The 11,012-nt window shown below is 41.4% G+C and overlaps 1 long non-coding RNA gene across 1 annotated transcript; it reads right to left on the reverse strand.

The window, feature by feature from the left end:
* Positions 1-320: 320 nt before the first annotated feature.
* Positions 321-8,890, reverse strand: LOC131423589 (uncharacterized). Its single transcript, XR_009225319.1, has 3 exons — positions 8,808-8,890; positions 8,527-8,605; positions 321-1,116 (listed from the first exon to the last, which is right to left on the reverse strand). It is a non-coding gene; the product is annotated as an uncharacterized LOC131423589 (long non-coding RNA).
* Between the last annotated feature and the right edge of the window lie 2,122 nt (positions 8,891-11,012).

The following is an 11,012-nucleotide window of genomic DNA, read 5'->3' on the forward strand; positions in this document are numbered from 1 at the left end:
GCCCCTTCGGCTGTGGCTTTCCCCAAGCCTCTCTCTCCCACACAAGCTTCTCTCCACCTCCCACAATCCTCCTGCTCTTGAGGCCGATTGGCTGGGTCACGTGGGCGGAGCCAAAAAAGTCCCCCAATGAGCAGCTCCGTGGTCTGAAAGGGCAGGGAAACAGTCCAATGAGCATCACCGCAGAGGAGCCAATCAGCTAGATGTTGCTGGGGCTGCTGTGAGCCAATCGTCAGCCGGCAGCTGGAAGTTTGCTGGCAGCTGGAAGTTTGCTGGGGCCCCTTCGGCTGTGGCTTTCCCCAAGCCTCTCTCTCCCACACAAGCTTCTCTCCACTTCCCACAATCCTCCTGCTCTTGAGGCCGATTGGCTGGGTCACGTGGGCGGAGCCAAAAAAGTCCCCCAATGAGCAGCTCTGTGGTCTGAAAGGGCAGGGAAACAGTCCAATGAGCATCACCGCAGAGGAGCCAATCAGCTAGATGTTGCTGGGGCTGCTGTGAGCCAATCGTCAGCCGGCAGCTGGAAGTTTGCTGGCAGCTGGAAGTTTGCTGGGGCCCCTTCGGCTGTGGCTCTCAACATCTCCCCCTCTCTGTTTAAACAACAAGCATGTGGCTTAGGGACCGTGCCTGTTAGGCAGTCCAATTCAACATATGGTCCTTACCCGTCATCGGATGAACTGACCTCTAGGCGTCAGCCTCCTGTCTTAGGTTGGTACCACTGCAATTGGATCATACCCGTCACTGACTACCGGTCCAGCATACAGCCATACTTGTGGATAGGCCTTTGCACCTGTGGGGTGGTGAGGTTCTTTGCCTCACCTCTGTTGGCCCCCAAATTTTAGACCATCACTAGTAGAGGAGGATGCAAAATGCCATGACATTAAGCCAATTGAGGGCTCCTTTGAAAAATTGTACCACCGGTGACATCATCAGCAAAAATACTCCAGCACTACCACAATTCGCTGTACCAACAGATAGTTCACAATGCATACAGGTGAGCTCACAATGTGTCCAGGCAAGTTCTGCAAGCAGTTCAGTGATGGCTATTGTAGAAGCTGTAGATTGGTTTTATCTTTGACTTCACCAGCACTGGGATGAAGATAGGAATTCTGGCAATAATGGCTAAAGAAAAAATTATGTAACATTACAGAAGGCACTAAAAGAAAACAATTTTCTTAACAATTTACATTGTCTTCACCGGCACTGGGATGAAGATAGGAATTCTGGCAATAATGGCTAAAGAAAAAATTATGTAACATTACAGAAGGCACTAAAAGAAAACAATTTTCTTAACAATTTACATTGTCTTTAAGAGAATTATTAAATATAATGAAAAGGAAAGGTAAAAGTAAACAAACAGATCTGTTAACCTTCTTTTTTGTTTACATATTAAAACAATCCTCAACAGTTGTTTACCCAATTTAAATTAAACCATATAAATCACGTGAAAAAAAATATTTGGATCCATTTTATCATGAGCGCTCATCATATATGATATATGGACATACGTACATTCAAACATATAACACAAAACACAAGTGTGCACACATAATATAATACATACAACACGTAACATTATAGTAAAGGCCTTATAACTTTTTACAGGTGAAATCTCCATTGCAATGTTTAAAAACTCTATAGTCAAAAAATAGAACTGATCAGCAAAACATTAACCTAGGTCTGTATGAGCTCAAAAAACAAAATAGAACTTCATGACATGGCAAAGGGCAATAATAAAATAGATATTGAAAAAAGCATCCTGGTTCTGTTGCAGATGTAAGAATAGCCAAACTGGAGTTTTGGATATCAGTTGTTATGGATTTGAGCCAAATCATCTTCTTTTTGGTCTGTAGAAATCGCTTTAGTTAATCTTTCTGGAATCCAAATCGGCTGCTGTTCTCCCTGTGGAAACACATAAACAGACCCCCGACTCCAGACAATCACTGGGTCAGGACCTTGGTTAATCTCTCTGGAATCCAAATCGGCTGCTGTTCTCCCTGTGGAAACACACAAACAGACCCCCGACTCCAGACAATTACTGGGTCAGGACCTTTCCATTGTCCTGTTAGAATATCCTTCCAAAGTACCTTGGGCTTATGTACATTTTTTGGACACATATGCCTTTCCGCAGCACTAAGTCCTGATGAATCCAAATTTAAAAAGTTTAGAGTAAAAAGGGTTATTTTAAGTTTATCTTTGGGGAATATATACCCCTTCCCAATTCCTTCTTTTTGCTTTAATAAGTACATTTTAATAGTTTGATGAGCTCTTTCAACTATGCCTTGTCCCTGTGGATTGTATGGGATTCCTGTTATATGAGTAATGCCAAATGTTGAGCAAAATTGTTTAAAAGAGGTAGAAGTATAACCAGGGGCATTATCTGTTTTTAACTGTTTTGGAACACCCACAGTGGCAAAATTTTGTAAGCAATGAGCTATAACATCTTTAGTTTTTTCTCCGGCATGAAGGGAGCCCATCATAGGAGCAAGTCTGCTCTGGTTTCTCTTCCTCTTGTTATCAAGTCACTACTCCCATCCTGAGAGCCCCACCCTTATGACCTCACCTCACCCTCATTACTTACCAGAGGCCCCCACCTCCAAATACCCTCAACATGCAAGCCTGAAATTAAATTTCCAACACATGGGCCTCTGGGGATGTAAGGGTAAAAGAAATTGAAGTTAAAGTGTAAAAGACCGGGCATTGTAAAGTTTCTAAGCTGCAAGGCCTGAGTTAAAATGTAAAGGACCAGGCATTGTAAACCTGCTTCTAAACTGCAAAGCATGGGTTAAATTCCTGGGGCAGTTAAGACAATGCCCTACTGGCCATTTAGTTGATTTATAGCCCAAGATCCTGTGCAGCTTGACGTGTAGGCATTCAGGGCCCGAACCAATCAGTTTAAATGTAACCCCCTCCTTAGGAATGACCTATCACTCCAGCCTGACCTGTTCCCGCCAATGTATGTACTAATCAAGTCTAAGAATTGTTGTTTGACTTTCCCGTGGTGTATGGTGATTTGTTAAAGGAGACTGTGATGTATGTAAAGTCCCGCCCTCCCCCAAAAAAGTGTACTTAAGCATTGCACAACCCCTGCTCTGGGCTCTGGGCTGCTTTCCCTTCCTGAGTGAGCCTGGAGCCTCAGCGCGCTGAATCGGATCCTCAATAAATCCCCTTTTGCCAATTGCATGAGTGGTCACTTGGTGGTCTCTTTCTCCGATGCTTTGCGGGACCCTTACAGGGGGACATGTTCAAACTATAGCAAACTGCACCCCACTTCCTGTGGATGAACCACCCTATATCATTCTTGTACTGATGTGGCAGATGCCACAGGACATCACTTATTTCATTTTGCATTCTGGACTGACATCCAGTCGTCCAAACCCAGCTCGTCACCATGAAGAGGGATTCTGTATCCCCCACGCCCCCACATCTTGGTGAGTCAGCCTTGCCTGTCACCACAGGAAGAATCAGTTTGGGTGGACAACACTTCTCACTGGTTGGCTGGCACACACTGTCCCACATAAATAAAAGGGCACGTCATCTTCTTCCTTCATAGAGCTCAGATGTGAGTTATGTTGGAAGTGCTGTTCCCAGCAGTCTGGAAGTATTCCGATTTTTTAATTCAACACAGCAGAAATGGTTTGAAAAGTCGGAATATAAATAGGTTCTATTATTTCTCTAGCAACATGAAACACTCCCTGCAAGTCACTGTATTTTCTTCTTTCTCTTCTACCTCTTCTATTTCATGCTTGAAAATTTTTCACAAGCCAAGATATGCTGTCATTTGTGTGTAGTATCTAATTTAATCTTCAGTCCAGTTCTACGAAATTTTGGTCTTTCCAATTTAAAAATCAAATACTTGGGGCTGGGGTGTATCTTAGTGTAGAACATGCACTACACTTATTAGTGTAGATCATGCACAGGGCCACGGATTCAATCGCCAGCACCCAAATATGCACTTACGCATGCGCGCACACACATAAACACACACACACAATAGTTATAACATTTTTAAAAATGAACATCAGATGTCCAAGTTTTAGTGAGTTCAATCATTTCCCAAGTTTGTGATGGGGTGGAAATTTAAGTCCAGGCCCTTCTCAGCTGTGGTCCCTGGTTGAGGAGAACCAAGCCCTTGTCCTCTCAGAGGGGACCTCTTGGGCTCCCATAATCTGGATCTTTACCCTCCCTTTCCCTGGTCCTTGCCACGGGGCCATCAAATCCAACTTAGTCCACCTGGACAGCCGCATTTCAGTGATTCTTTAGACTGTTCCTATCGTTCCCTCCAACTCTCCGCTGTTTGTCCACAGTCTCAACTCCTCCCTTGGTTCTGAAGTCTGTACCATCCAGCCTCAGCTATCCTCTCGTCTTTATTGACTAATTTCACATTTACTCCTCCCCAGAGCAGACTCATTTTCACAACTTTTCCCCCAGAATACTCCCTACACAGGCACACACACACAGGTATATGCATGTATACATACATATGCATGTAACCCCCCCCACATGCCTGCACACCCACACTCCGACATAAACACACACAAGCACTTTTACATACAATGCACTCCTAGTATGTACCCATAGCCACACACTCATCTTCAAATGCAAACACCACACACACACAAACATGCTGCACACACAAACATGCTACACACACAATCACATCCTTAACACACATATCTGTGTGAATATGTTCCTATACACACGATTCCCTACATACATACACCTCTGCATATGTACCTATGTACACACACAAAGCACATACTCCTCCACACTCACCCTAAATACATGCTCTACATACACATACATAGCTGTGTAGAATCCCTACTGTGCACACACATACACACACACACAGGCACAACTGGGTCATATCTGTTTGAAAATGGATGAAAGGTAGAAACACTAGGGCCAAATTTTATCGTTGAACAATTCCAGTGACTGACGGAGGGAAATTTTCTCTTTATGAAACTATTTTTTTTAATAATATGATTTGGCAATACATATATACTGAAAGCAGCAAAATCATATGAGGTAATGTGATCAAGAAGTTCTTGTGCAGAGGAGACGTTTTAGACTCTCTAAATAATTAGTGTAAATAACTGCTATTTATTTTTAAAAGAGGAAGAAATTGCCTCTGGGTGTTCATTTTGTTTTTCAGTTTTTTGTTTTTTTTTTTTTCTCCAAAGGATTACAGAATTGAATGCATGGATTTGTTTCTAGTTGGTCACAGTGAGAAAGTGTTATGGTCCCTTTTTATGCAAAGCTGCTTTTCTTTTTGGTATTATTATTATTATATTACTGTTGAGTGTTTTTTTTTTGCCAGACATCACTTGGTTTGGTTTTGTTTGTGATGCTGGGGTTTGAATACAGGGCCTCAAGCTCACCGGGCAAGTGTCTTACCACTGAGCTACACTACAGCCCAGGATACTGCACTTTTCTGAGGGTGAAGAGCTGAATGAGAAGTTTTTAGTTGGTCAAGTGCCACCCAACCTTTGCAAGATAATGGCAAACACTCAGCAATTCTGTCAAGAGACATTCTCACACTGTTGATCATCATTAACTTAGGAAGGGGGACCTGAGGAAACTCAAAATACTTGAGCCTCCTTGAGCTTTCTGAGTGATCACCTACATGTCTAACGCTCTTTTCACCTCTGCCAGGCACGGTGGTGCATGCCTGTAATCCCAGCTACTGGGGAGGCTGAGGCAGGAGAATCTCAAGTTCAAGACCAGCCTGGGAAACTTGGCAAGACCCTATCTCAAAATTAAAAATTAATATAAAGGACTGGGGATGTAGCTCAGTGAGTACGCCTAGTTTCAATCCTCAGTACCACAAAAACCCAGATAGATAAATAAATGAATTAATAACATGAAATGAAAACAAAGTTTCACCTCAAAACAAATTATATCAGAAACCTTTATATTAGGACAAATATAACTTGTTATCCTCAAATCAATGTGTTTGATATTTATGGGGAGAGAAGAACCCTGCACAATAAAACCATTTCCGTTGTGTCAAATTTTATAGTGAGTCATGGGTCTGTCCTACCAGATAAATGTAACAGGACATCCTGTAGACGCAGTGCAGTTTTTCCAATGCTTCTATTTTTTTTTTCCCTTTTCTGGCTCTGTACAAAATACAGAGGCAGCTACACATTAATCTAATACTAGAACACATTATAACTTTAGTTGAAATTGCACTCAAAAGGAATATTAAAGACACTGTTGAAAGATTACTCTTTCTGATAACATCCCTGACTTGATGGATTGATTATTCTGGAGATTGAACCGAGGGCTTTTTGCATGCTAGGTCGGTGCTCTACCACTGCACTACATCCCTTTTCACTTGTTAAATTTTGAGATGGGGTCTCACTAAGTAGCTGAGGCTGGCCTTGAACTTGTGATCCTCCTGCCTCAGCCTCTCAAGTAGCTGGAATTAGAGATGTGTGCCACCGCACCTAGCTTTGATAGTTATTCTTTCCTGCTATTTACTGACTGTGTGACCTCGGGTATTCATTCCTTATCCCCTGTGAGCCTTACTTCCTTATCTGCAATCTAGAGATTGATTAGGCAGATTGCAAGTCATTTTTATGAAAAGCAAACACAAAAATATAAAGCAAATATTCTGCCTGACATGTAATGAAAATGAAGCAAGAGGCAGGTGGTAGGAAGACCACAAACTCTTGAGTCAAAAAGCCTGTGTTCCAGGGATGAGGACGTAGATCAGTGGTAGAGCGCATCCTTATATGTGTCTGTAGTCCCAGCTACTTGGGAGACTGAAGCAGGAGAATTTGCTGGATCCCTGGAGTTCAGGGGCAGCTCTGGGCAACATAGTCTGTGTTCCATCCTGGAACCCCTGACAAGTTTAACAACATGCAACCAGGATTATTCATTCCTTTGTGCTTTAATTTCCTTACAGTGAGATATATAACAAATATGACCATGTGAGTTTTAAGATCACTTGGGAAACCTAGCAAGACTGTATCTCAAAAAAATAAATAAAAAGAACAGGGGCATCGCTCAATATAGTAGAGCACTTACCTAGCATGTGTGAGGCCCTGGGTTCAATCCCCAGTATTGAAGATTAAAAAAAAAAATGCACATGAAGCTTCCAATCTGGCTTGTTGTGCCTTTTCTGGTTCTTGTTCTTTGAACTCAGGATGCTCTAGCATTATACTTATACATTATGTATAACCATAATGTATTAATAAGAGCATTAAAAATAAAATTAAATAAAAGAACTAGGGGGAAGAAAGGTCCAAAGCATAACATACATCCTAAGGCAGGCTGTACATAGACACAGTTATGGACATATGCATATAAATACAAATATAAAATTATTATTTCTTCAACTTTGTTTTATAAATAATGCTAAAATTTTAGTTTTCCTCCTTGATCTGTCTGTTATTTTTTAATTCTTAATTTTCCTAGTTTTTTTTTTTTGGGAGTAAGCACAAGGAAGAATCTTGCTATGGCTTCAAAATAGCAATTCCATTCCTAAGTCTATACCCAAAGTGACTGAAAACAGGTATTCCAACAAATACTTGTACACAAATGTTCATAGCAGCATTATTCACAACTGCACAAAGGTAAAAACAACCCAACCCAGATATTGATCAACAATTAAGTATTTGAATAAACAAAATGTGCTCTTCAGTCATAAAAAGAAAGTATTCATACATGCTACAATATGGATCACCAGGCATGGTGACTCATGCCTGTAGTTCCAGCTACTCAGAAAGCTGAGACAGGATCACTTAAGCCCTGGAATCCCCTTAATCTGTCTTTACCCTGATATGTTTAAATTACAGTAATTAACATAGCCTATTTGGTTAGTTTTCAATCAGTATCTGAGCCCATTTGTCTGGTAAATCTTTCTATTAGATTTGCAAACTGGGTTCTGCCAAAGGAACCAATAAGAATTGAAAAATATTCTCTTACAACTATATGTACTCTATCAGCAATGTACCCTCTTTAGCCAAGCTTGATGGTGCATGCCTGTAATCCCAGTGATTTAGGAGGCTGAGGCAGGAGAATCAGAAGTTTGAGGCCCAGCTTCAGCAATTTAGCAAGACCCTGTTTCAAAAAAAAAAAAAGAATACACACACACACACACACACACACACATATGCCCTCTTTGGCCAGGTATTTTCAGGTTTGGGTCTCAAAATGTTCTTACTTAAATGAACTTAGCACATTTAGTGTTGATTTTCCAGACCATCACAAGCTTTTGTCTTTCTGTTTAGCAGAGGCATCTAGTTGGACTGGTTTGTAAAAGCTGGTGGAGGTCAAATATCCTTCCTGGGGGATTTGCTTAGCACTTCTCTTGTTGTACTCGAACCTCGTGTGTTGCCCTTATTGAAATAAAAAGCTCTGAATTGCCCTAAGCAAAAATATTGTTAAAAGAAAACAGTCTGGTACCTATTGACAAGCCAGCCACAGAGCACTATGACAATGAGGAAGAGGAAGAGGATGAAGATAATTAGGACCTGAAGAGGACATATAGGACATGGACGATGAAATGAATGACTAAGTTACCTGGTAATGGAGAGGTCACTGAGCTTCTTGTCGAGGTGCACACGGACAGCAAGGAACAGGATGGGGACCAGTGAGTGATCTAGGTAGACAAGGCAGAACGGCCACAGGGCAAATCCAGGCCAGCACAACCTATTCTATATCCCCGCTGCAGAACCAGCTGATGGACACAGCGCCTGAAACTTCCCTCTTGGGCACCTTCTCACCAGGATCTGGTCTCCTCGACTCCTCCCAGGCCATCAGTGTGTCCTTGAATCCCCAGAGCCTGATCCCACCCCACTTACCTGGCCAGTGCCTCATCCCTTGGTTGCCAGGTCTGGCTTCTTTCTATTCCTCTTTAATAAAGATACAGGACTGATTCTCTCCCTACAAAGAAAGAAGAAAGTTTTCATTCATTAAGCGCCAAGAGAGATTGTGTAGTAATCTCATTTTATTTCCAGTCTTTATTGTTTAATCAATACTTTGTTTTATTTCCAAATACTTTGTTTTATTTTTTAATCAATACTTTGTTCTATTTCCCTATAGTTACAATAAAGATACAGAGAGTATTAACTACCATACTATTGCAGTACGTTGAACGGTATAAATCTGAACCTGTAAAAAATGGCAATGACCTTTCTTTCCTGGGCCGAATGAGTTGAGTTCCTGGGGCACATCATCCAAGCTCTTTGAATCTCAGGTCCTCATGCCTATGCTCCTCATGACGATGTCCCATTCCTTACTCAGAAAGAAGAACCCTGGCCTCACTCCCTATGCAGTAAAGGGCTCTATTCTAACCATGTCTCCATGACTCCTCTTTCTAGAAAGGAGTCTGTTGGATTCATACTCTCTTAAGAGAGGGCCCATGTACCCTTCCAGACCATGATCCAGGTACCATAAACCTCAAAGTCCTTGTTCATGTGTTCCCGAGCAAGTCAGGCATATTGTAGATGAGATTAACCTTTCATGCAGTAGATTTTATGTAAAAAAAAAATTAATTGCTTTCCATGGTATGGGTTGGTCATATCCAATCACTTGAGGCCTTCAGAGGAAAAGACTAAGCTTCCATGAGGAAGAGGGAATTCCACCAGCAGACTACTCTTGGACTTGGTTTGCAATATCAACTTTTCCCTGGATCTTCAATATGCTGACCTATCCTGCAGATAACAAAATTGCCACCTTCCCCAATCCCATAAGTCAATCCCTTTAAATTAGTCCTTTTCTTTTTCTAGATAGAAAAATAGATATCAAGAGATTTCCTATTGATTCTTTTTCTCTGTTAGAACCTTGAATAATTAAAAATAATTCAAAAGGATCAACCACATTTTATTTGTCACTTGATTCATAGGGACTAGACAGGTGGTATTTGGACCTCCATTTTTACTGTCATAAATGTTCTATAAGTATTAGTGCTGAGCTTGAATACTTCCATAATTCCCATTCTATGGAATGCAGAAGACCTATACATGTGTGCTCTGTGGGTAGCTATCATTATCACTGTATTATTGGAGGAGCTTCTTGTTACAGGATTATGAAACCTTGACATGAGACTCAGAGAAACACCCTTATGACAGAAGGAGGGGAGGAATGGAAAGACACCATGGAAAGACCACAGGCTAGCTTAGCTAAACCTAGACTCTTAGTCAAACCTAGACTCTATCTCTCACTAGCTGTGAGCAGTCTGTGTGATCCAGGAAAACTTTCCTAAACCCCCTGTGAATCAGTTTTGCCAAATAGAAGACAGGGTTAATGGCATGTGTCTCAAAGATGTCTATGAGCATTATATATGTAATGTACACAAGTGTTTGCCCAGCTGGAGATTCAACCACCATTAACAGTATTTTTCCCCCCACAGGCAAAGTGTTACCTCTCTGAGCACCCACACAGCAGTAGTATTCTCTCGTATCACACTCATCTGTCATTCAGCAAACTCACTCAGTACCTTCTGCTTACATGCACTGCCCTTAATACTTAGGATTCCAAAACAACAAAAGAAGAGTTCTGAATCCCCTCCCAGGTTCACTGCCCAATGTAGAAGCTCTGTGTAGAGAAAAAAAAATAATGAAAATAAAGGTATAAAATGATGAGTGTCAACATGTGGTAAAGGCACTTTTCTACAGGACTTCAAGGAAGCAATGCAAGGTAGCGGGGAAAAGATTTATTTGATAATGTGACATTTATACTGGTCCTTCGGTCCTATAAAGGTAAGAAAGACTTGGCCACATGAAGATAGAGGGCAAGGGCAGCCTGTAAGTAGAAAGAAAGATGCAAGGGTATCTGCTAGGGCCTAAGCCACATGAAAATGTCCTCCATAGCTTGAGTGCTCAGAATATTAGTTGACCTCTTTTTCTTATCTCTTCCCCCACGTCATGTCACCAGCACATTATGCATGGATTAGGGAGACTGGGTCATTTGACTATCTTCATAGGACTTGTACCAGCTAGATGTGACTCACCTTATAGATGAACAGAGTCAAATGAAATATAATTTATCCAGAAAGAATTTCTTTT

This window comes from Marmota monax, unplaced genomic scaffold (genome assembly GCF_021218885.2).
Source record: "Marmota monax isolate L192 unplaced genomic scaffold, Marmota_monax_Labrador192_F-V1.1 WCK01_AAM20220418_F8-fsc00044, whole genome shotgun sequence".
Taxonomy (NCBI): domain Eukaryota; kingdom Metazoa; phylum Chordata; class Mammalia; order Rodentia; family Sciuridae; genus Marmota; species Marmota monax.